Source organism: Aquarana catesbeiana, linkage group LG07 (genome assembly GCF_042186555.1).
Source record: "Aquarana catesbeiana isolate 2022-GZ linkage group LG07, ASM4218655v1, whole genome shotgun sequence".
Lineage (NCBI taxonomy): Eukaryota > Metazoa > Chordata > Amphibia > Anura > Ranidae > Aquarana > Aquarana catesbeiana.
The window spans coordinates 294,857,000-294,880,675 of NC_133330.1; positions in this window are offsets into that span (position 1 = coordinate 294,857,000).

Here is a 23,676-nt window from a genome sequence, read left to right on the forward strand (position 1 = left end):
TTCTTACCCTATGTCCAGGATCATTCCCTACTATCCAAGTGGACATAGAGTTAGAATAAATATTTGCCGAGCGCAGCGAGGCCGTGCCCGAAGCGTGGCGAGCGAAGCGAGCCCGCGAGGGGCCCTCTTACACTGCCATCGCTAACAAGTGCCCGAGCGCCGTGTACAGCTGATGGTCAGCTGATCAACTTCGGGCATTTTCGGCATCTCCTGCTCCTCCGTACTGCGCAGGCGCTGCGCCTGCGCAGTACGAGGCGGACACTATCTGATACGAGGACACTATATGGCAGAACACCGGCACAGCACTGCCAAATCTATCACTGAAAGCACACTTTCAGTGATAGATTAGGAGTCTATGGGGTGCAATCTGATATCTATCTGTGAACCAAAGTCAGGCTTTAATAGTGAGCTAGTGTAATTGGTCTCTGTAATTCCACTTTAATTTCAAGATGAGACGAGTTCAGGCTCTAAATTGCTGTTTTTTTTTATGTAAAATGATAAATTATGGGGTTGAACATCTGTATAAACTTGTGTTTAACTACACAGCCAGCCTCCTCTGGATTATGCCGCATGCTGTACTTATCACTGCGGAGCATTTAACAGCTGCTGGTTTAATCCACTAAGAGGCTGCTGGATTTGTAGTGAAGTATGTGCAGCACGCAGAGGGTTAAAGCCTTCTAGTGATTTCTAAATGGTAAAAGAAGAAATAAAACTATTTGTCAGCATAACATTGCACACTACTCACATTAAGTGATTGTAAGGGTTCGTTTTTTTTTTTTTTTTAAATAACAAACATATCATACTTACCTCCACTGTGCAGCTTGTTTTCCACAGAGTGGCCCCGAACCTCTTCTTCTGGGGTCCCTCGGGGCTCTTGTGGCTCCTCCCCACATCAGATAACCCCCTAGGAGAAGCGCTCTCCCGGGGGGGGGTAACCTTGCGGGCATGCTCCCGAGTCTATCATTCGGTGTCCATAGGCACCGAATGTATGGCTCGGCCCCACCCCCCTAGTGCCCACGTAATTGGATTTGATTGACAGCAGTGGTAGCCAATGGCTGCGCTGCTATCAATCTATCCAATCGGGACACGAGACACCAGCCGGAGCTGGTGTGCTCGTTCCTGTCGTGCAAATTTCGGGGCTCAGGTAAGTATAAGAGGGGCTCAGGGAGCGCTGCTGCATTAAAATTTTTTTTCACCTTAACTACATGCCGACTGGGCCATAGCCGAAAGACAGCTACAGCGTGGCCGGCTTATTCTGGGTGGGCGTCCATGGACGTCCTCACAGAATCGCGCCCCCTGGGGCGTGCACCCGGGAACATCCGTGACCCCGGACCCAGCGCATCACGGTAAATGGCCGCTGATAGCGGCCGCTTACCACGTGATCGCTCCGTCAAATGACGGAGCATCACTTGTAAACAAACCGATCGGTACAGTGTGAGAGGAGAGAGGGAGAGGGGGAGAGATTGTTTGCACTGCTGTGGGCACTACAGATCCAGCCCACAGCTCTGCTCAGTGCCCATATTCTGCCATACTCAACCATACTATGCAATGCTCTGCAATACTATGCAATACTTGCCAATACTCTGCTAATACTCCCCAATACTCTGCAATAAAATTTAACAGAAACAAAGAATTATTTTTTTTTTTACCGAATTTTCAGACTTTTTTGAATTATTTCGCAGAGAAATAAAAAAAAACAGCGGTGATTAAATACCACCAAAAGAAAGCTCTATTTGTGTGAAAAAAAGGACAAACATTTCAAATGGGTACAGTGTTGCATGACTGAGTAATTGTCATTCAAAGTGTGAGAGCACCGAAAGCTGAAAATTTGTCTGGTTAGGAACGGGGTTTAAGTGCCCAGTGGTCAAGTGGTTAATGCATTAAGGTGAAAAATGGCAAGGGTTTACAACCCCTTTATGAAATGCTCAGCCCCTTTATATGGAATCTCATTGCTTCCAAAGCGAGCTATAGATTTGTCCATCTTCATACAACCTTCATGGGCACCAGAAACCTGTGGAGAATCTTACTCTTTTCTGATAGAGGTTCACATGAGGTCAGTGCCAGGACAAGGACATCGAAAGCCCAGGGCAAACATGCCAAATTGGGCCCCCTCCATAGGCGTGCGCAGAGGGAGTGCAAGGCGTGCCTGGGCACAGCCTAGTCATCATGTGCATTTCTGATTCCCCCTACATCCCAGGCTCCACCCTCCTTGTTGGCCCCTCACCCTTCAGTGCTGCTGGCTGCTGCAGGGGATGTTTCAGGATGGAGCGCAGGGGAAGGGGCAGTAAATAGTTTCTTTTCTAAATGAACACAGTAAACACACTCACTCACTGTGTCCATTCAGTAAATTGTGTTTACTATGCTTCAGTTTGTGAATGAACAGGAAGTCACTAAGCACAGAGCACTTCCCATTCATTCACCGACCCGTGCAGCTGAGGCTGCAGAGAAAGTCATGTGTGTTTGAGCTTTGGGGTGCACATCCTAATACAATAGGCTGCGCACATCTATGCCCCCCCCCAGCCAAGATCTATGAGCATTATGTGTCAGCTCCCCAAAAAAAACACAGAACTAATTTTCATGCTTTCCCCCTAAGCTTAAATCCCCCCTCCTCCCAGTACCCAGTACAAATCCACCCCCTTGCTGAAATACCCGCCCCTAGCACAAATATTTGCCCCCCAAATCCCCCCAGCTCAAATGCCCCTTTCCCCCCCAAAAAAATCACCCCTCCTAGCACAAATCCTCTACCCCTAAAATTTCCCCTCCTAGTACACATCTCCCCCCCAACCCCAAATCTCATCCTTCCCCTCCTGACACAAATATCCCTAAATCCCAATTCTTAGCACCCCCCCCCAAATTTCCCCTCCTAGAACAATATTTACCCCCTGTCACCCCCTAAATTCCCTCTTCAACACAAATATGCTCTCCCTCAATCCCCTTGCGGTGCCCCCCAACCTCACAGGATACCACAGTTCCCAGGGCAGCCGCCCCTCCTGCCCACCCCTTGTCCCACTCCTGCACATGCTACTCTTGATCTTTTACTTTTCTCCATAGAATGCTGAAGGGTCAGGACTATGGATGAGCTAAGTAGACATGTGTGATTCATTTTGTTATGAATCAAAATTTGGACAACATTTTTGTTATTCGGAGATTCAGAATTATTTGGAATCTCCGAATCACAATAGCACTGAATTTCAATGAATCCTAAAAAATCATTCATATTCATTTGTTTCATTCGGATGATGGGATGCGATAGTTTGTCCCTTTTATAATGTTAAAATCACTAAAGTCGCAAGGAAGTCTATTCTTTGTCTTATCTTTGTGACTTAGCCTGGGAATTCAGAGGGTTTTGCAAGTTCAATAATATGGGGATGATTTACTAAAACTGGAGAGCGCAAAAGCGGGTGCAGCTCTGCAAAAAAAGCAATCAGCTTCCAGGTTTTTTTTTTTTGTCAAAACTTAATTTAACAAGCTGAAGTTAGAAGCTGATTGGCTACCAAAACAAAACCAAAGAAATTCCAAGGTCAACTTACAGACCAGCCTGCTATCCAACAGAATTGACCTGTCTAAAAGTATGTGTTAAAAACAGGGATTTAGTCTGCACACATTGGCAAATACATGCATAAGCTACAGAGCCCCATCAAGGCACCCTATTATTATCTGCAGTCCTACAGTAACTCTAAATTTTGAGAGCCTCCATAGTAGAAGCACATGTATTATAATGCATAGGCAGATGGCAGGTGAGCCTGGATAGAGCCCACCATTCCTTAAAGGCACAGGGGCACACCGAACTCCCAGCATAGAGCCTCATGTCACCCCCATGTCACACCCCAAAGGTGTCCAGTGTGTCCCCTTGTCAATATATCAACAGTACAAACAAATGGCCACTGCCCCCACCTATAACTGGCCTTTACAGCAAGGAGCACATGGAAAGGCAATGCATGCAAAACAAAACTTAAGACATTCCAGGTTCAGCTTATGGACCAGCCTGCCAACCAACCAAATTGTCCTGTCTAACAGTATGCATTAAAACAGGGGTTTAGTTTGCACACATTTTCAATTACATGCATAAGCTACGGAGCCTCATCAAAAGCTGATTGGCTACCATGCACAGCTACACCAGATTTTGCACTCTCCAGTTTTACATAGTTACATAGTTAGTCAGGTTGAAAAAAGACACAAGTCCTTCTAGGTCAACCAATAAAAACAACCATACAATCCCATTTATACACAATCCTTCACCCACAGTTGATCCAGAGGAAGGCGAAAAACCCCAGCAAAGCATGATCCAATTTGCTACAACAAGGGAAAAAATTCCTTCCTGATCCCCCGAGAGGCAATCGGATTTTCCCTGGATCAACTTTACCTACAAATGTTAGTATCCAGTTATATTATGTACATTTAGGAAATAATCCAGGCTTTTTTTTAAAGCAATCTGCTGAGCTGGCCAAAACCACCTCTGGAGGGAGTCTATTCCATATTTCACAGCTCTTACTGTGAAGAAACCTTTCCGTATTTGGAGATGAAATCTCTTTTCCTCTAGACGTAAAGAGTGTCCCCTTGTCCTCTGTGATGATCTTAAAGTGAATACTCAACACCAAGTTCACTATATGGATCCCTTATGTATTTATACATGTCGATTATATCCCCCCTTTTCTCCTCTTATCAAGAGGGAATAGATTAATTTCCTCTAATCTTTCCTCATAGCTGGTCTCCTCCATGCCTCTATCAGTTTGGTTGCCCTTCTCTGCACTTTCTCCAGTTCCCTGATATTCTTTTTGAGAACTGGTGCCCAAAACTGAACTCCATATTCCAGATGAGGTCTTACTAATGATTTGTACAGGGGCAAAATGATATCTCTCTGCAGTCCATGCTTCTCTTAATATAAGAAAGGACTTGTTTTACCCTGTTTCCCCGAAAATAAGACCTAGCGTGATTGTTGGTGATGGCTGCAATATAATCCCTACCCCCCAAATAAGCCCTACCCTGTTTCCCCGAAAATAAGCCCTACCCTGAAAATAAGACCTACAAGGACTTTAACTAGGGCTTATTTGGGGGGTAGGGCTTATATTCCAGCCATCACCGACAATCACGCTAGGTCTTATTTTCGGGGAAACAGGGTAGTATGTGCCACACTCTGTATTGTTATGATTGGCCAAAGCCAAAGTTGCAAAACATCAAAGTTGCATTAAAAAGTCACGTTGATGTTGCATCACATCACATCAAGTCAATTATTTTGTTATGCACTTCTCTGGAGTTAAGGTTCCGGCGAACGGGAGCAGCATGTGAGGAGTGCAGGATGTGAGGAGTGCAGGGAAAGAGCTCCAGCTGCAGGCTTGTGATCCTTACCTGATCCTGTGTTAATAGCACCCGATTTTGGAGCTGAGATGCTGGGGATGTGTGCTGGGACCAGGACCGCCACCAGGGGGGTACAGCCGTTACAACTGTAAGGGGCCCTGGGGCCAGAGGGGCCCGCCCAGGCCAGAAGAATGCAGGACGGGTGAAGAGGAGCCGTGCTGTGCATTACAGAATCGATCTCGGCTCATTCTGCTCTCTGTGGCATTGAGCTCAGACATCAAGCTCTTTACTGCCACCTCTGGCTACTATGTGCATGTGCACCCCTCGTGTACTGTGCTTCTCTGCGCCAGCAACATGTCAGCTTTGTGAAACGAGCTGGGATTGGACCAGGTAGGAAGATCTTCTTTACAAGTAGGGGCTGTGAAGGAAATGGAGTGGGGCTGTTTGTGTACAGGGAGGGGCCAGAACCTTGTGTGTTCACAGGTTTGTGTATATGTGGGGCTGCAATATATACAGGTGTGTGGTTGGGTGGGGGCTTTTATATATACAGGTGTATGTGGGGGGGGACTGACATATATACAAGTGTGTGTGTGTGTGGAGGGGGCTGACATATATACAGGTGTGTGGTTGGGTGGGGGCTTTTATATATACAGGTGTATGTGGGGGGGACTGACATATATACAAGTGTGTGTGTGTGGAGGGGGCTGACATATATACAGGTGTGTGTGGGGGGGTTGACATATATACAGGTGTGCGGGGGGCTGACATATATACAGGTGTATGGGGGGGGGACTGGCAGGTGTATGGGGGGTGAAAGTTGGTGGTCAGGCTCGGGGGGGAGGTCCAGGCCTAAAGCTGTGTAAGAGGCCCGAAAATTTCTGATCGCTGCCCTGGCTGGGACCTCCGGGGAACCTCTGAGGATGGTCAAATCCGGGCCCCCCTGACCCAGAACGCCGGGAAAACGACTGGCCCGCTTTGCATGGGGCTCTCAAAATGGCGCTGGAGACCGGGAGGAAGAGCAATGGCCACGGCTCAAGAGGTCTGTGGAGAATTCACAACCAGCATCTCCCCCACCGGACCGGGTGAGTCCCAGATCCCAGAGGGCTTATGTACAGAGGAGAGGGAGACTGGACAGACTAAATGACCACATGGTCAGAGCTGGCAGGGGGGTGGAGGAGGAAGATTAACCGTCCCTTACACAGATAATGGGTGCCATACAGGGATGTCAGAACAAACTGATTGATCATTTTGGGGAACTTAAGATGAAGTTCTCATTCATGAAGCATGATATGGAGAAACTCAGGGAAAAGGCTCAGGCTGCAGACCATCGCATTGCCTCCCTGGAAGATACTGTCAGGCCTCTGGACACTGCTGCGCAGGTGACCAAGAAAACCCTCTCTGGACACACTTTCAAGATGGCTGACATGGAAGATCGCATGAGAAGGAATAATATACAGCTGGTGGGGTTCCCTGAGGGGTGGAGGGGAGACACCTGAAAGAATTTCTGGAGAACTGGCTTGGTGAGCACATGGCTCCTGATACTTTCACCAAAATGTTCACTATTGAACGGGTGCACCGTGGCCCGGGCCGCGCTCTGCCAAAGGGAACACCTCCCAGATCCATGATAGCAAAGGTATTACATTTCCGTGACCAGGAGAATATTCTGAAGGGAGCTAGGAATGGTCCTGAGCTGGAGTTTAATGGCTACCGAATATCCATTTACCCTGACTTCTCAGCTGCCATTCAAAAACAGGGGCCTCATTTAAACCAATAAAAAAGCGTCTTAGGGATCTTAACTTGATCTACAGTATGTTATATTCTGCTAAACTGCGCATTGTGGAAAATGGAAAAGCCTACTTTTTCACTACTCCTACTGAAGCTTCAGAATGGCTGAATGCCCGCGGTCGCCCGCGGACTGGAGCTTCTTCTAGTCCCCCCTGACCACCTATAAGGAAGCGATAGGCCAGGGAAAAGAGACTTTGAAAGTGCCTGCTGTTTTTTTTTTTTCTTTTTCTCTCCCCTGGATAAATATGTTCTTTTTGGCTTCTTTCCCCTTTTTCTTTTTTGACATTTTCTTCCTTGGGTAACATTCTGCCTGAGATTCACAACCATTGTTCTATTTTTCCCTGGCAGCTCAGAAACCTGATTGAGATGCTATAAACCAATATAGTATTTGCTGCTTGCATATAATTATTTCATGTTGGAAGCCTGCAGACTGTTCTCTATACTGCAAAAGGTTTTCTTGTTTTATATTTTTTTTTGACAGGGAAACTGTTCCTTGACTGAACTTGAGGACTGTTGGTGCTGGATCCTCATGGTGCTGGGTCCTGTGTGACTACATTAAGTCACACATCCATTACCTCTTTTGATACACAGTTATGGGAGCAAAGTGCCTGGCATGTTGCGGCTGGAGGAGGGGGGAAGTTTTCATTGTTGGGGAAAATGTACTTGTGTCTGGCTGGGATTATCTATACAGTATTCAGTGTGGGTGCAACAAGTCCTATACAGTTATGCTGCTACTATGCTCTGTATGTGCAGGAGAGGAACTCTGGGGCCCTGATCTTTTGGCTCCCTGCGTGCCAGGGGGGAGATCACTTGCTTAATGCTCCCTTGCCATGGAGGTGAGTCTTAGGGTTTTGGCCAGGAATGTCAGAGGCCTTAATTCCAAATTTAAACGCTCATCTAAAAAAGTATAAACCGAATTTAATCCTTCTGCAGGAGACTCATTTACAGGGTTCCAGGGTTCTCTCTCTAAAAAGGGCCCATATTGCTGGAGCTTACTATGCCAGTTTTTCTTCATATCCTAGTGGGGTTTCTACACTGGTTACAAAAGCTATGCCCATCTCCATACATGCAGTTAAGACTGATGTTAAAGGGGTTGTAAAGGTTTGTGTTTTTTCACCTTAATGCATCATATGCATTAGGGTGAAAAAACACCTGGCAATGACGGCCCCCTCAGCCCCCCTGTTTACTTACCTGAGCCCGTTCACCTGCTGTGCACGTCCCCCGGCGTCCTCTTCACCACAGAGTCTGGCCGTTGATTGGATAGATAGGAGAGATTGATAGCAGCGCAGCCATTGGCTCGATGGAGGCTATTTGGCTACAAGAGGAATATGTGATGATTAAGTGTACTGAGGCGATTAATCACTTCTGGGCTTAAAAAGGAAATACTGGGTCTCCGCTTATCCAATGGGACGCCTTTAAGGCCACTCTGAGTGGGGTGTTTATGGCGGAGGTGAGCAGGTTAAAAAAAACAGTTAGCCTCTACAGTGCAGGATAGGGAAACAGAAGTATCACTAGCAGAAGCAGAATATGTTTGGGAGCCCACTAGAGAGAGACTGCTGACACTACAGGAAAGAACTAGGAAAATTTGTACTGTTTTGACTAACCGAACCACAAAACTTAGACTCGCACAGCGAAGGCGCATCTTTGAGTTCAGGGACAAGAATGTCCCTGTGTATATGACAGGCAGGGGTCTGAGATTTGTGACTCGGCTGGAATCCTAGGAATCTTTGCTCAATTCTATAAGGAACTTTATGTGTCCTGTCCTGCTGCGGGGGGGGGGATGCATTCGAGACTTACCTGGCTGATATTGACCTGCCTATGCTGACAAATAAAGACAGTGCTGCTTTAGAAGATATCACTGTAGAGGAATTGGAGGGGGGGATCTCTTCCTTTGCACCTTGGAAATCTCCAGGTCTTGATGGTCTCCCCTCAGAGTGGTACTGCACTTTTAGATGTGGTCTAGCACCTCGCCTGCTGCGAGTGTTAAATTTGTCTAGGTCGGATGGTAGATTGCCACCCTCTATGAGGGAAGCGTTGGTCGTTCTCATCCCAAAAGGTGGGAAGGATCCTCGGGAGTGTGACTCCTATCGCCCGATCTCGCTGATGAATGTGGATACCAAAATTCTGGCTAAAATTATTGCAGGGAGGTTACAAACAGTTATCCTAAAATTGGTAGATGCGGACCAGATGGGATTTATCCAGGGGAGATGTGCACAGATGAACATTAGGAGACTCTTTGTGAACCTCCAGACTGTACATGACAACTCCGGGACAAGAGTAGTAGCCTCCTTAGATACAAAAAAGTATTTTGACTCAGTAGAGGGGGCATGCTTGTTTCGCCTTTTAGAATCCTATTGCTTTGGACCTGTCTTCATCTCCTGGGTGCGGCTGCTGTACACAGATCCACTGGTTAGAATAAGGGTTAATGGTATCATCATCTCATTATCTCAGACCCCTTCCCTATATCCAGGGGAACCAGGCAGGGGTGCCCGCTGTCACCCCTCCTGTTTGCTCTGGCCATACCCTGGCAGTAAAGCTGAGATCTACTCCTACTCTGTTGGGCCTGCGAATTGGGGAGGTTGAAGAACGGGCGACTCTCTATGCAGATGACATGCTTTTGTATCTGCAGGATCCGGCACCCCCGCTTTCGGGGGCCTTCAGACTGATTCAGGAATTTGGAGATGACTTCTAGTATCGAATTAATTGAATGAAATCGTCCCTATTTCCCATAGTTGATGCAGTGGCTCTCCCATGAATGTCCCATTTCTTTGTCTACTTCTTTTAAATATTTAGGGATTGTGGTAAAGCTCCCTATTTCATGGTTTCTGGAGACTAATTTGTCACCAATTATCTGGGCTTTTAGAGAGAAGGTACAGAAATGGCGGAATTTGCCGATCACATTGATGGGATAAATAAATTTGTTTAAGATGATTTTTCTCCCTAAATTTCTCGACATCCTCTCGAACTCCCCAGTCTTTGTGACACTGCAGATTTTCAGAACCATTGACTCCATTATTGTGGGATTCCTCTTAAGATCACGAGCCCCCAGAGTCTCTCTAGCTGTTCTAAAATTACCAGTTACAATGGGGGGGGTTGGCCCTTCCGGACTTGCGCTCTTATTTTTTTGCATCACAATTGTCCTTTCTACACTGGCGGCTTTTTCCCCAGACATCCAATACCACTACTCTATATGGTCTACAGGAAGGGGAACCCGGGGAGGAAGGTGGGATCAGTCATGGCGCTTCCTGGTAAAATATTCAATTTCTGTCCCCAACGGAGGAAGAATGGGCCCCTATGGCTATCCCCAAATAACCCTTTGTGGTGTAATAAATCTTTGGAGGAACTTTTTTAATTAATAGATGGACAGATATGGGCAAAGTATGGTAAAAAAATGTTTAACAACACATATGCCAGGACAACTGATTGTCCACTTTTACACAACTGAGGGAACAATTTGGAATAGCCAGGACGTGGCATTTCTGCTATGCCCAGCTACATCATGCAGCGGTGGCTCAGTTTGGGAACAGAGGGCCTCAAGTACAGAACATGGAGCTGGGGACGGTTCTAATTGACCCGGATCCAACTAAACAAATTTCTAGATACTATAGGGCAGTGGGTCCTGGGAACTCGGGGTTGCTATCAAAGGCCAGGGCTCGGTGGGTGATTGTTGTGCCAGAGTTGTCTGAGGAGATATGGCAGGAAGTTCTGGATGCTTATCTAGTATCTGTCATCTCTTCCATGGATAAGATGATTCAACTTTGATACCTTCACCAGATGTACTACACGCCAACTAGACTATACTGAATGAGTAGGAGGGACTCCACAGGCTGTCATAAATGTATGGGGGCCGAAGGGACCTTTATCCATATGGTGTGGGAATGCCCTAGAATAAGGCCGTTATGGTCTCAAGTGACTGAATTTATTTCTGATAACTTTGGACTACCTAATATCTGTTCTCCCTTGCGTTGCCTCCTAGGGGTCTTTGGCCAGGAGGAGATGAATGCATACACTATACTGTTCCTTAGGATCCTATACTTTGGAGTAAGAAAACTGATAGCCAGGCGCTGGATTTATGGAGAGCAACTGACAGTAGGGATGTGGATAAAAGTAGTAAATGCGGATGTACTTTTTTATAGGATGACATATGAGGTTAGGGGTGCCCCCAAGAAATTCAGGAAGGTATGATGTAGATGGGTGGACTCCAAGAACACACTGGAGGAAGAAGGGACCTAGAGTTGTGGACGTGCCTAAGAGAGAAATTCCAATGGCAGAGTCCAGCCAGGGGGTGGAAATATGAGCACAGTGATTGGATGAATGAATATTGAAGTTAGAAGAGTGTAGTAGGCTATGAGAAGCTGTATTCCATTGCCCATGGCTATCTATAATAAATGTTGAAATCCCTGGGGGGGGGGGGGGTTGGGGTTCTGCCCTTCACGGAAGAGGGAGGATTGGTTACTTCCTTCGCCTAAGGGGCAAGTTTGAGGGGGGGGGGGGTTGGTTGCACTGATTGGTTTCTATCGTTTTAAAAAAAAAAGAAGCAACTGTTCGGGGTGCGGGATAGGGTTGGAGATTCGGGACATTATGGTTATGGAATGTTGATGGTTGCATTATTGTCTAGATCACTGTGAATTCACAGCTGACTATACTTGATGTAATACCCGCCCGATGTCTTGTATGTTTAATTTCTGATATGCTAAATAGAAACTCTTGAAAAAAAAAAAAAAGGATCCGGCGAACACATGAGAAACTGTCGCATGACAGACAGCAAGCCGCTGTCCCGATCAACTGCAGCCATGGTCTGCAGCCACACATAACAAATAGTGGGGATGCTGGTGACATCATTGACATAATATGACCACATCATTGACCTATATGGACATGCAACTGATTAGTATGGGGCCTGCTGTCATGTTATAATTTCTCATGGGTTCAGGCCAAACAGAGTTCAGCCCGAACCTTAGTATACCTCTAGTCAGGACTCATATAGAGATTATCTAGGGTGTTAAAAGATTTCTGTGAGATAAGGAGCGCTTCTGACCAGTTGGGGACAAGGTCCTTTAGCACCCAATGCAAAATGGTCAGAAATAGCACAATGTCTTGGGCCGGCCCTGATGACAAGGATCCAAAGCATACATCCAAATCAACAAAGAAATGGCTTCACCAGAAGAAGATTAAAGTTTTGTAATGGCCCAACCAGAGCCCAGACCTGAATCCGATTGAAAATCTGTGGGGTGATCTGAAAAGAGCAGTGTACAGGAGATGCCCTCGCAATCTAACAGATTTGAAGTGTTTTTGCAAAGAAGAGTGGGCAAATATTGCCAAGTCAAGATGTGCCGTGCTTATAGACTCATAACCAAAAAGACTGAGTGCTGTAAAAAAATCAAAATGTGCTTCAACAAAGTATTAGTTTATGGGTGTGCACACTTATGCAACCATATTATTTTATTTTTTTTGGTTTTACTTCCCTCCACCTGAAAGATTTCTGTTTGTTGTTCAACTGAGTTTATAGGTCACATTAAAGGTGGAAAAAGTTCTGAAATGCTTTATCGTCGTCTCATTTTTATTACGTCACAGAAACCTGACATTTTAACAAGGGTGTGTAGACTTTTTATATCCACTGAAAAAAACGTGATTTACATCACAGTGCAGTCCGATGTAATAGTGAATAAACACATTATAATAAATAATAGCACATATTTCAACAGTGACGTGTCCAGTACAATCACTAATCTCCAGTTAAAGTTCTGCTTTCGTGCATAAAAAGAAACTGATTGGTGTGCTTCCACCTCCTGGTGCCACCTCTGTGCTCCCAGAACTCTCACCTTAAAAAGGCAATAAATAAGCCTTATGATTGTAGTATAAAAGATGGTGTACATCAATCTTGGATTTGTTTCAGATATGCCAATCATTTTTGGTACCGGTCCCTTTAAGACTCCATCTCCCACGCTAGCTCCATATATTTGGATAAAATAAATATTCTTCCATGGTGTAATATTTAGAAGTAACAAAATGTATTTAAAATAGTGAATCTTACATTAAAACCAGCTCTGTACTGTGTAGATAGACCATTTGCCAGTCTCTTACATCACTTCCGGTCCGGAATGCCCACTTTGCCAGTCACTCACCTTCCCTTTACTTCCCATCAGCTGATATTAGGAAAAATATCCAGTACTTTGGAGTATAAAGAAATATGTGACTCTCTTATTACTCCCACAAAGAGGGACTGGGTGCCTGGATGGCCAATCACCAGGCCTGAATACTGTTACGTGAAGTGGGGGGCATTTTATCTCTCTGTATGCTCCAACCTGATTGGCTTGGAGCTTGCACAGAGCTCCTCTCTGCTTTTGCAGGTGAATGAAGTGAAAGAAGGGCGAGGGGAAGCAGTAGGAGGGGCAGTACCGATCGTCTTCTGTACAACCAGCCTGTCGGGTTTTTCGGTGCCGCTGGCTATAGTCTCTCTGCTGTCAGAACAAAAGTGCAGCGGTAGTGATTTTCCCATTCACCTCAAATGTGTGGATGGGGGAAATTGGGGCATTTTTCTGTGTTCAACCCCCTGGCTGAACAGAAAAAAAGATCAGTATTAGGCCAGCTTTAAGAACTTTTATCCCTTGTTAAGACAGAAAATGTGCACATTTCGTTTACAAGTGATAATTAGATCTGCCAGCACAGCAGCGACATGCAGTCAGGGGATGCAGGTGAGGCAGAGCCATGGACATAAAAAAACAAAAACAAAAAAAAAACTATAAAGCTTCGAGGGTCATAGCTCGGTGACCTGGGGTTACAGGGACCCCAAATTTGGGGTGTAGGTAGCTGAAGTCCTACCCCACGACAGGTCATGGGGCTCCTCGGACCTATGGTTCCGGAGATACAGGGGGCTCCTTGCACAGCCTGTCAGAAGCTACATACAGCGCGGCCAGTTTAAATACAAGCTGTTACACTTTGCAGCAGACTGAGGGGATGAGCTCACTTCTTGTCAGAGGCACTGAGCTCAATGGACAGCTTGGAGCCTTGGACCAATAGTAAAGCACCATTGGAACATAAAAATGCTGCAGTGGAGGCTGTCCTCTCACTGCAGTGTCAAAGAAGGGGGCATGTATCTAAAAGACACATGCTCCCTTCCAGCCCACCCCTCTTAAAGCGGATCTTCAGTCATTTTTGCAACTTTCCATCTATTAAATCTTCTGTCCTTGTTGTTTTAACTTTGGATAGTAAAACTTTTTTTTTTGCCAGTAAATACCTTATACAGCCCACTTCCTGTTTCTTATCTGGCCATTAGCCTAGGCTTATGACATCATGCACACCTCTCTCTTTCACTCTCGTGAGAGTTTGCCAGGAAGGGAGGAGGGATGAGTCATAAGAGGGCCGATGAGAGCTGCAGGGCTGCAGAGCTGGAGGTGGGCCTCCTGTGTGTCTGTGTAAATCCAGGAAGTGAACAGGCAGCAGATTTGGCTGCCCACAGTTAAAATGGCTGCTGCCAGATTCAGTGGAGGGAGATTTCTGCAGCATATTTGGCAAGTACAGAATCACAGTATGTATAAAATCATATGCAAAGTGGTTGGAGGGAAGCTTCAGAATGGCAAAGATGTTTTTATTACAAATTATGCATTTTGCAGCAGACTGCAGTTCCTCTTTAACTACAAGGAAAAACATGGGTTTATGGATATAAGGTTTACCCATAATCCCATGTTTTTCTCACACAGTTAAAAGGGAGAATCTGCTGCTGAAAAGGTACTTTTTTAATCAAGCTAAATCATATATTATTATGCTATATGTTATAACATAATCATTTATTATTTATCTATTTACTGTGAAATTACTGGTTTGAAGTTATAAAACAATATATAATAATTATTTGTATATTACTTACTTATGGTAATTAACCACTTGCCACCCAGGCCTATTCCGACACTTCTCTCCTACATGTAAAAATCATTTGTTTTTTGCTAGAAAATTACTCAGAACCCCCAAACATTATATATATATATATATATATGTATATATATATATATATATATATATATATATATATATATATATATATATATATATATTTATTTATTTATATATGTATTTTTTAGCAGACACCCTAAGGAATAAAATGGTGATCGTTAAAACCTTTTATGTCACAAGGTATTTTTGCAGCAATTTTTCAAACGCGTTTCTTTTGTTTCTTTTGGAGAAAAAACTTTCATGAGTACAGCAAAAAAAAACAAAAAAAAAAAAACACAAAAGTTAGCCCGATTTTTTTGTATAATGCAAAAGATGATGTTACACAGAGTAAATAGATACCTAACATGTCACACTTTAAAATGACACAAACTTGGTATAATGGCGCCAAACTTCAGTACTTAAAAATCTCCATAGGTGACACTTTAATATTTTTTTACAGGTTACATCTCTTGAGTTACAGAGGAGGTCTAGTGCTAGAATTATTGCTTTCGCTCTAACATTCGCGGCGATACCTCACATGTGTGGTTTGAACGCCGTTTACATATGCTAAAACAATATGCTACATATGCTAAAACAAGTCCTTATGCTGGTTAAATTAGTAAGCTATGAGAACTAATGAAGGTGCTATATACAACTAGTAGAATTGCAATCGCCTACATTATGAGAATGGAAAATGTAACTTGTGAATATGTAACCTGTGTGTATCTGTCTCTGATACTAGTCAGTGCCTCACCAGCCACTGACCTCACCGCACGTCCCTGGTGAACAAAGATTTGGAGATGAACCCATTCATGGACCAGCCACTTGATCGTTTTCTTGTGAATAATCAAAGATTTGCAAGTGGCCTTACATTAAATTGCCAAAAGCTTCAGAATAATCGTAGTTTTGCTCATTCCTATGGGAGGTGCAAGAAGTTGGTAGGCACCCAGCAAGCGATTCTAAATTTAGGCCATTAATTAAACATAGTTGTGAAATCTTTTCACATTCCCACCATTGAGAAACAACACCATATGTACTCATTGTGCCCCGTCTAATTATTCCTGAGCTGTAAAGTCACATTATGGCAGACTCATCATGGTTTCCAGTGATGGGTGTATAGTTTTCACAGCGGCAAGTTTAATAGAATCACACAACACTTATATTTTTTGGCACAACAGTGGGAGTGATCACAACAGATACAAAAATGTTTCAGAACACGCTTTTCGCTTTTGTACTGACTGGGCTGCTCTACAAGGAATTCTGTTCTAGTCATATTCAGGAAAATGTCACAAACATCTTTAATAGCCTAACATACCCCCTTTTTTTAACTCAATGTTAAAATTGTAAGTTTGTCATGATATACTACAGGTGCTTCCTTGCTCCCCTCCTCGTCTCCTTTTGGGGGTCCATACGAATGGTCTCTTGTAAGTTCCTTGAGGGCCGGGTCCATGCCGTGGGAGGCGGAGATGACACACAAATAGTCTCGGGATTTCTGAAACTAGGTTTTAAAGAAAATTCTGGCTATAGGACATGTCTTTCTTTCTTCCATCATCGTGATTGGTAAATATACATTGTTGTGTGTGGTTAGATACAATGGTAAAATATAAAATGATTATTAAATGAAAAAATATCTCTTTTTCTCTGCATAGAATAAAATATCCCTCTTGAAGAAGACCACAATTAGAAGGGTCGAAACGCGTAGGGGTTTTATGTGGAAGACCACTTTTGCAGTAAAACACAAATTTTATTAGGATTTCATACAATATGTAGTTCCATTATGTAGTTCCATTATGATTGATAGTTTTGCCGTTTTCATATAAATGCCAGAGGTCAGTTTTTTACAACTCTTATGTAATTGCTAAATTGCCTTTTGATACAATAAAGAATTTTTAATCAATGACCTCTGATTTTTTTGGCTGCTAAAAAACCCCATAAGGGAATCTCTCCATTATATATGCAGGAAAATGTTTTGTGTTTGAGGTCAATTCAAAGTCAGACATAATTTTTCAACTCGCATGAGATGCATTTACATTGGTGCCCTTGGAGGAATAACACCTCATTCACACCAAAACGATTTTAAGCACATTTTCTGAAGCGATTCAACACTCAACACAGGATTTCTAATTTTTTTTCTATTGGACCCAATATACAGGCTGTCACTTTACTGCTTACAAAATGTACATGAGCTTCTTTGGGCAGTAAAGTGCATTTTTTATCCAAAGATTTTAATGGGAGTGCCTGAAAGACTCTCCCTCTCCTCCGAATAACATAGTTCTTATTGTCTTAAATAAAATAGCTTATGCACAAAAACTTGTGAAAAGCGAGCATACAAACGCAAGTGTGGCACCCTTGTCTTAAACAGGGGCTACTAGTATATTTAGCTTTGCTGGGTTCTAGGTAACTTGGCTGAAACTTTGTAGTCTTTGCAATCAATTGGGTTTTACCCTGTGCTCCGTATAGCTGTAGTACCTACCGTTTGCCAGTAAGTGTCACTAGTACCTTTTGCATTAGTATGAATATGCATATTTCTCTCAGCCAATCAGTAGGAGTTTTATGGCCACTGAGCATGCTGGGAGAGAATATAAATATTTGGTCAAGTGACCAGGGTCCTCCCACCCAGACCCTGGTCTGGTGCGGATGGTGTGGATGTGTGAGGAACATCTGCATTGGGTGAGGCCTAAAGCCTAAGGCCCAGTGCTCAAAGCTTTGCCAGAGAGAGACTGTTTGTTGCCTGGGGGCATGAGGAAAGGGATGGAGTTCTGAGATGGAGTACCAGAGGTTCAAAGAGTTTATGCAACAAAGTGCATGGAGGGGACGCCCCTTTGGACTTTATACTCTTCTTAAGTACCAGAGGTTACGCTTCCATCAGCCGGGGACTGTAAAAGCCTGGGAAAGCGTCAAGATGAACTCATCCAAAGAATCCCTGCACCTTACTGTAAGTTTTTTGTTGCTAAAGGAGACAGCTGTTGCTATGCAGATACATAGTTACATAGTAGGAGAGGTCGAAGAAAGACACAAGTCCATCAAGTCCAACCTATGTGTGTGATTATGTGTCAGTATTACATTGTATATCCCTGTATGTTGTGGTCGTTCAGAATGTAGGGTGCAGCCTAAGACCCTGGTTCTGTATTGCCATCTACGTGGCTGTTTTTGGGAGTCTACGTGTCTGTCTGTCTACTGTCCTTGGGTGTCCTGTGCCCTGACCCTCTCTCCCTCATTTTGTTGTTGTGAGCAATAAACTCACTTTTGTTCAACCTACAAGTGGCGCCCACTTTTCTGCAACTCTCCACATTCACAATGCCTAGGAACTAGCACCTTGAGGTGCACAGAAAAAATGCACTGAAAACAAATAAAAAGAAGCCAATGGTCAAGTGTGAACCTAACTCAAAAGAATAGCGATGCATGAAAAAAAGCAACAATGAACACAAGTGTGCTATCTGTGTGTAAAATCCAAAATGAAATTGGCAATGAAAAAGCCCATTATATGGAAAGCATTATATGTAAAGAGGTTTATATAGAAAAGAGAGATGGTCAAGTCCACAAACTTACATCCCATTGGAATGTTGAACTCGAATAATCCTGGTATGCAGGAGTCACCACATCAAGCCTCCCCGGGAGCTGAGGTGCAAAGGTCCGCCCGGAACAACAGGCCCACACTGAAAAGTCCCCAACCAGTGAACAATTATAGTATATTGAGTATTGTGCCAGTAATGGCAAGTAAATCTGTAAGAAAAAATAAAAAGTATTGTATACAATAAACCCGGCAGCACTGTCAAGTGCAGAGGAGATTAGAATACATAGAGGAGAGAAGGTGAAAGAGAGTGGCGTATCAACGCCATGCATATGCCGCATCAGTGACATCCTCTTTGGGCGCCGCTTGGTTATCGCTGTATTTTTCCGTTTAGCTGATATACTGGCGGGAATAGGTTTGGCGCCATTGGCGGGCAGACGCTTCCGGCCCGTCATCACGCTTGTTGGTGTGTGTCTGCCCTATTTAACCGGCCCACCTGGGCGTCCCCACTTACAGTTGACCAGATAACCGGTTTGCACTGCCTGCTTCACTTCACACCAATACTCGGTACCTGTTACTAAAGGGTAATTCTATATGTCACGGTCTGTTCATACTCTACTACTTCACTCTTTCCACTTTACACCTACCCTGTTTCCACGAAAATAAGACCTAGCGTGATTGTCACTGATGGCTGCAATATAAGCCCTACCCCCCAAATAAGCCCTACCCTGTTTCCCCCGAAAATAAGCCCTACCCTGAAAATAAGACCTACAAGGACTTTAACTAGGGCTTATTTGGGGGGTAGGGCTTATATTGCAGCCATCACCGACAATCACGCTAGGTCTTATTTTCGGGGGAAACAGGGTATATTGATTTCCCATAAACATCACCTAACAGGTGTATCTTTCTTCAGGATTCTCTAAATGTTACTTGTTTACTTTTTTCTGGTTTGTTTATATTTTTTCACAATTTTCACTGGTCCACCTTACATTTAATCTTTATTTCTTTTTTGCACGCTATCCAGTAGGTGTATTTTCACCTATGCCTTATCTTGCACCTCAACGTCACTCTCTTTCACCTTCTCTCCTCTATGTATTCTAATCTGCTCTGCGCTTGACAGTGCTGCCGGGTTTATTGTATACAATACTTTTTATTTATCTTACAGATTTACTTGCCATTACTGACACAATACTCAATATACTATAATTGTTCACTGGTTGGGGACTTTTCAGTGTGGGCCTGTTGTTCCAGGCGGACCTTTGCACCTCAGCTCCCGGGGAGGCTTTCCATATCATGGGCTTTTTGATTTAGAACATCTTTTATTACTTACAGACATTCAGCATCCGCCCCTGATGAGTCAGTTTACCGATGAAACGCGCCGAGCTTTTGCGGATGTAACTGTTCACATTTCCATCAACATTTTTATGAATTTAACTGTATATGACTAGTTCTATTTCATCATACTTATGAAATATGTACAATTGTTCCCCTGTTATGGTAATCATGTTTTACATCCTGTTTATATGTATGCTATGTATTCTCCAAGATGTCTGCATATGCATTGAGCAATTATTTGTCATATACAACTTTACGCAATTTGACATTCATGTACAATACATTTTTACTCTTACGTTGTGTTTGAGCCTGCCTCATTTAAAGTCCCATACTCTTATATATACTTTTATTATTTTTTGAATATAATCAGCCAAATGGCTACTCACATGACAGTAGTGAGAAACAAGCATTGGTGTATCTCAATATGGGGGGGTGTGCAGTCACTCTGTTGTCCGGGGATACGTCCTGAGTGTGGCCCCAGTATGCTGAACTGATCCTGGATGAGGTGAAGGGATCCAGGGGATAGATCCCCTTCAGCCAGCAACAATAGATCCCCCTAACAACAATGTACCACCCACAACAAAATCCCCCCCCCCAGCAACAATAGACTCCCGGCAGCATCAACAAATCTCCGCACAGCCAGCATTAATAGACTTTCTGGCATCAACAACAGACCCCTCCCCCAAAAGTAGATCTCCTTCAGCAACAACTGACCCCCCAGCAACATAAGACCCACCCCTAGCTACAATAGGTCCCCCACCAGCAACAATAGACCTCCTCAGCAACAATAGACCCCCCTGCAAAAATAGATCCCCTCCAGCTAGAATAGAACCCCCAGCAGTGAGCATCAATACCCTGCAGCACCCCCCAGCACCCCTTGCCATTACATACAGTCAGTCCAGGAGGTGCAGGAACTGCGTTCCCCGCAGTCCCACTGAAAATTCTATTTCTGTTCCTCCAATATATATCCCGATTCGTTGCAACCCTCGGTGATAATAAAAATGTAAATGTGTATGTCCATATGTGTTTTAACATTTAACTACATTGCTGACAGTAACCTAGTGTATGCCGGCAACCCAGTGACTTTCATCCAATAGCAATTAGTGTTATGTTTTTGCTGTGCTCCATCCTGGGAGTCTATATAAGACTGACAGCCCCTACTACCAATCAGATCTGAGGAAAAAGCGGAAGCTTTGAAACGCATCATCTGACACGCCCCGACGTCACTTCCAGTTTCCGGATTGCACTGAGTGCGTTCCAGGCTGACACGCATGCCGCCGCCTCTGCCGCCGAGCAATACACAGGCCGGCTGGCTCTATCCCTTGGATCCCTTCATCTCATCCAGGATCAGTTCAGCATACTGGGGCCACACTCAGGACGTATCCCCGGACAACAGAGTGACTGCACACCCCATATTGAGATACACCCATGCTTGTTTCTCACTACTGTCATGTGAGTAGCCATTTGGCTGATTATATTATCAATAAAACATCATTTTAAACATATTACACTTAGTAGGCGCCCCTTTTTGTTCTTTTACCAAACAGGACATTTGCCTGGCTTCATTAAAGCATCAAAAACACATCAAAAAAGCATGTTGAAGTGGTTGGCGCTTTAATGTGTGTTGAAGTTGAAGCAAGTGAAAAGAAACCCTTACACCAGTTACAGTAGCCCAAAATGAAGCAGCCCTAATATATATGTATATATGTATTCAGATCTTATTTTATCTAGTCTTTCAGGGAGTTGAGCATTGGCAGTGGCTGAACGTGACCCATGCAAGTCTATGGGACCGTTCCACAACTACCCCACAATTGTGTGCAATTGCGGTGCGGTTGTATGGCATTTACAGGGTTAAATAAGTCAGTGAGGAGGCGATATAACACCCCCTCACCACCTGCCAAATACCCTCTGAAAAGCAATCCGAATGCTGATTGCTCTTTAGAAGACAGCACACTGTTCTGTTTTACAGGAAATCTGTATTGATAGACAACATAGGAACTGGCATTGCTGAGCTCCTTCCAAAAAATAATAGTCCCCTGTGTGTCCCTGACTACTGGATAAAGAATAGGAAGTCAAAGTGATGTTAGAACCCCCAATGCTTATATTTGATCAACCGAAGCCATTGGATTAACATGACAGCCAGGCAAATAGCAAGCGGCATATTCTGTCAGTATAGCTTTCCTTTGAAGCAACAAAGAGGTTAGGAATTTATTGTGATGTCTGAAGGTTGGTGGTGGAATGAAGAAAAAGTGGGAAAATGGTCAAAAAGTGTTAAAAACCTGCAGAAAAGATAAAAGGTAAAATGATGCCACTTGAAAAAAGATATTCACCCGTTAGTAAATAAATCCAATGGACTTTGAGGATTTCAGGTAAGATCGCACAATGAGATAACAAAGATTAGATTTTCTTATGAAGAGGATTTAAAGGGGTAAAGAAGATAAAAGGCAACAAAACAGTGCTTTAAAGCAGAACTACAACCCACCAAAATCAAAATGCTATTTCATTGATTTTTAATATTCAAATCAAAATCACCCATCCATCCATGTCTCCGTTGTTGGGAAATCACTTTGAAAAACACCCCCTAGCATTTCTGGCCATGGCCAACTTGAGTAAGGACAGATGATTCATGTAGCATTTATTTCCTGGAATGCATCTGCCCTTAGCTCAGGCATGCATGCAGGAGAGTGTGCTTAGCTTAGAAAACCCCTCCTCCTCTTCTCCCCTCCCAAAGACTCCTGGGATGTATGACATCATTTTGGCCTAGACCTGAAAATCAAAAAAGAACTGAAGAAATGTAAAAAAAAAATTCACACACACCACTCCATATAATCTACCTTCCTATCTATTTCCGAATGCTAGCAGCATAAGGATTAATAATAGTCAATGGTGATTGAGAGAGTAAAGTTCTGCTTCAACTTTTTTTAAATAGGCCCTTATGGAATGGTAGCCCTGATCGGATTTGGGTATCCCAAAACCTCTATACAGTATGACTGATTCGTTGATTAACCACTTAAGGACCAGCGCACGACTATGTACGTCGGCACAATGGCACGGCTGGGCAAATGGGCGTATATATACGTCCATTTGAATTTCCTGCCGTGTCATTGCGTGCGTGCCGCCGGCGGCGCCGGCCGGGAGCTCCGCGAGTAGGGTCGCGGGTCCCGCGGACTCGATCGCCGCAGGGATACCCGCGATCGTCTCACGGAGAGCAGGAACGGGGAGATGCTGATGTAAACAGCATCTCCCCGTTCTGGCTAGTGACAGTGTCACTCGATCTCTGTTCCCTGTCATCGGAGCAGAGATCAGTGTACTGACAGACACAGCCCAACCCCCCTACAGTTAAAAAACACTCCCTAGTACTGACTTAACCCCTCCCCGCCCCCTAGTGGTTAACCCCTTTACTGCCAGTGTCATTTACACAGGAATCAATGCATTTTTATAGCACTGATTGCTGTATAAATGACAATGGTCCCAAAAATGTGTCAAAAATGTCCGACATGTCCGCCATAACGTCGCAGTCACAATAAAAATCGCTGATTGCCGCCAAAAAAATTATTAATAGAAATGCCATAAAACTATCCCCTATTTTGTAAACGCTATAACTTTTGTGCAAACCAATCAATAAATGCTTATTGTGATTTTTTTTACCAAAAATATGTAGAAGAATACAGCCTAAACTGAGGAAAAAAAATGTTTTTTTTTATATACTTTTGGGGGATATTTATTATAGCAAAAAGTAAAAAATAATGCGTTTTTTTCAAAATTGTCGCTCTTATTTTGTTTATAGCTCAAAAATAAAAATCGCAGAGGTGATCAAATAC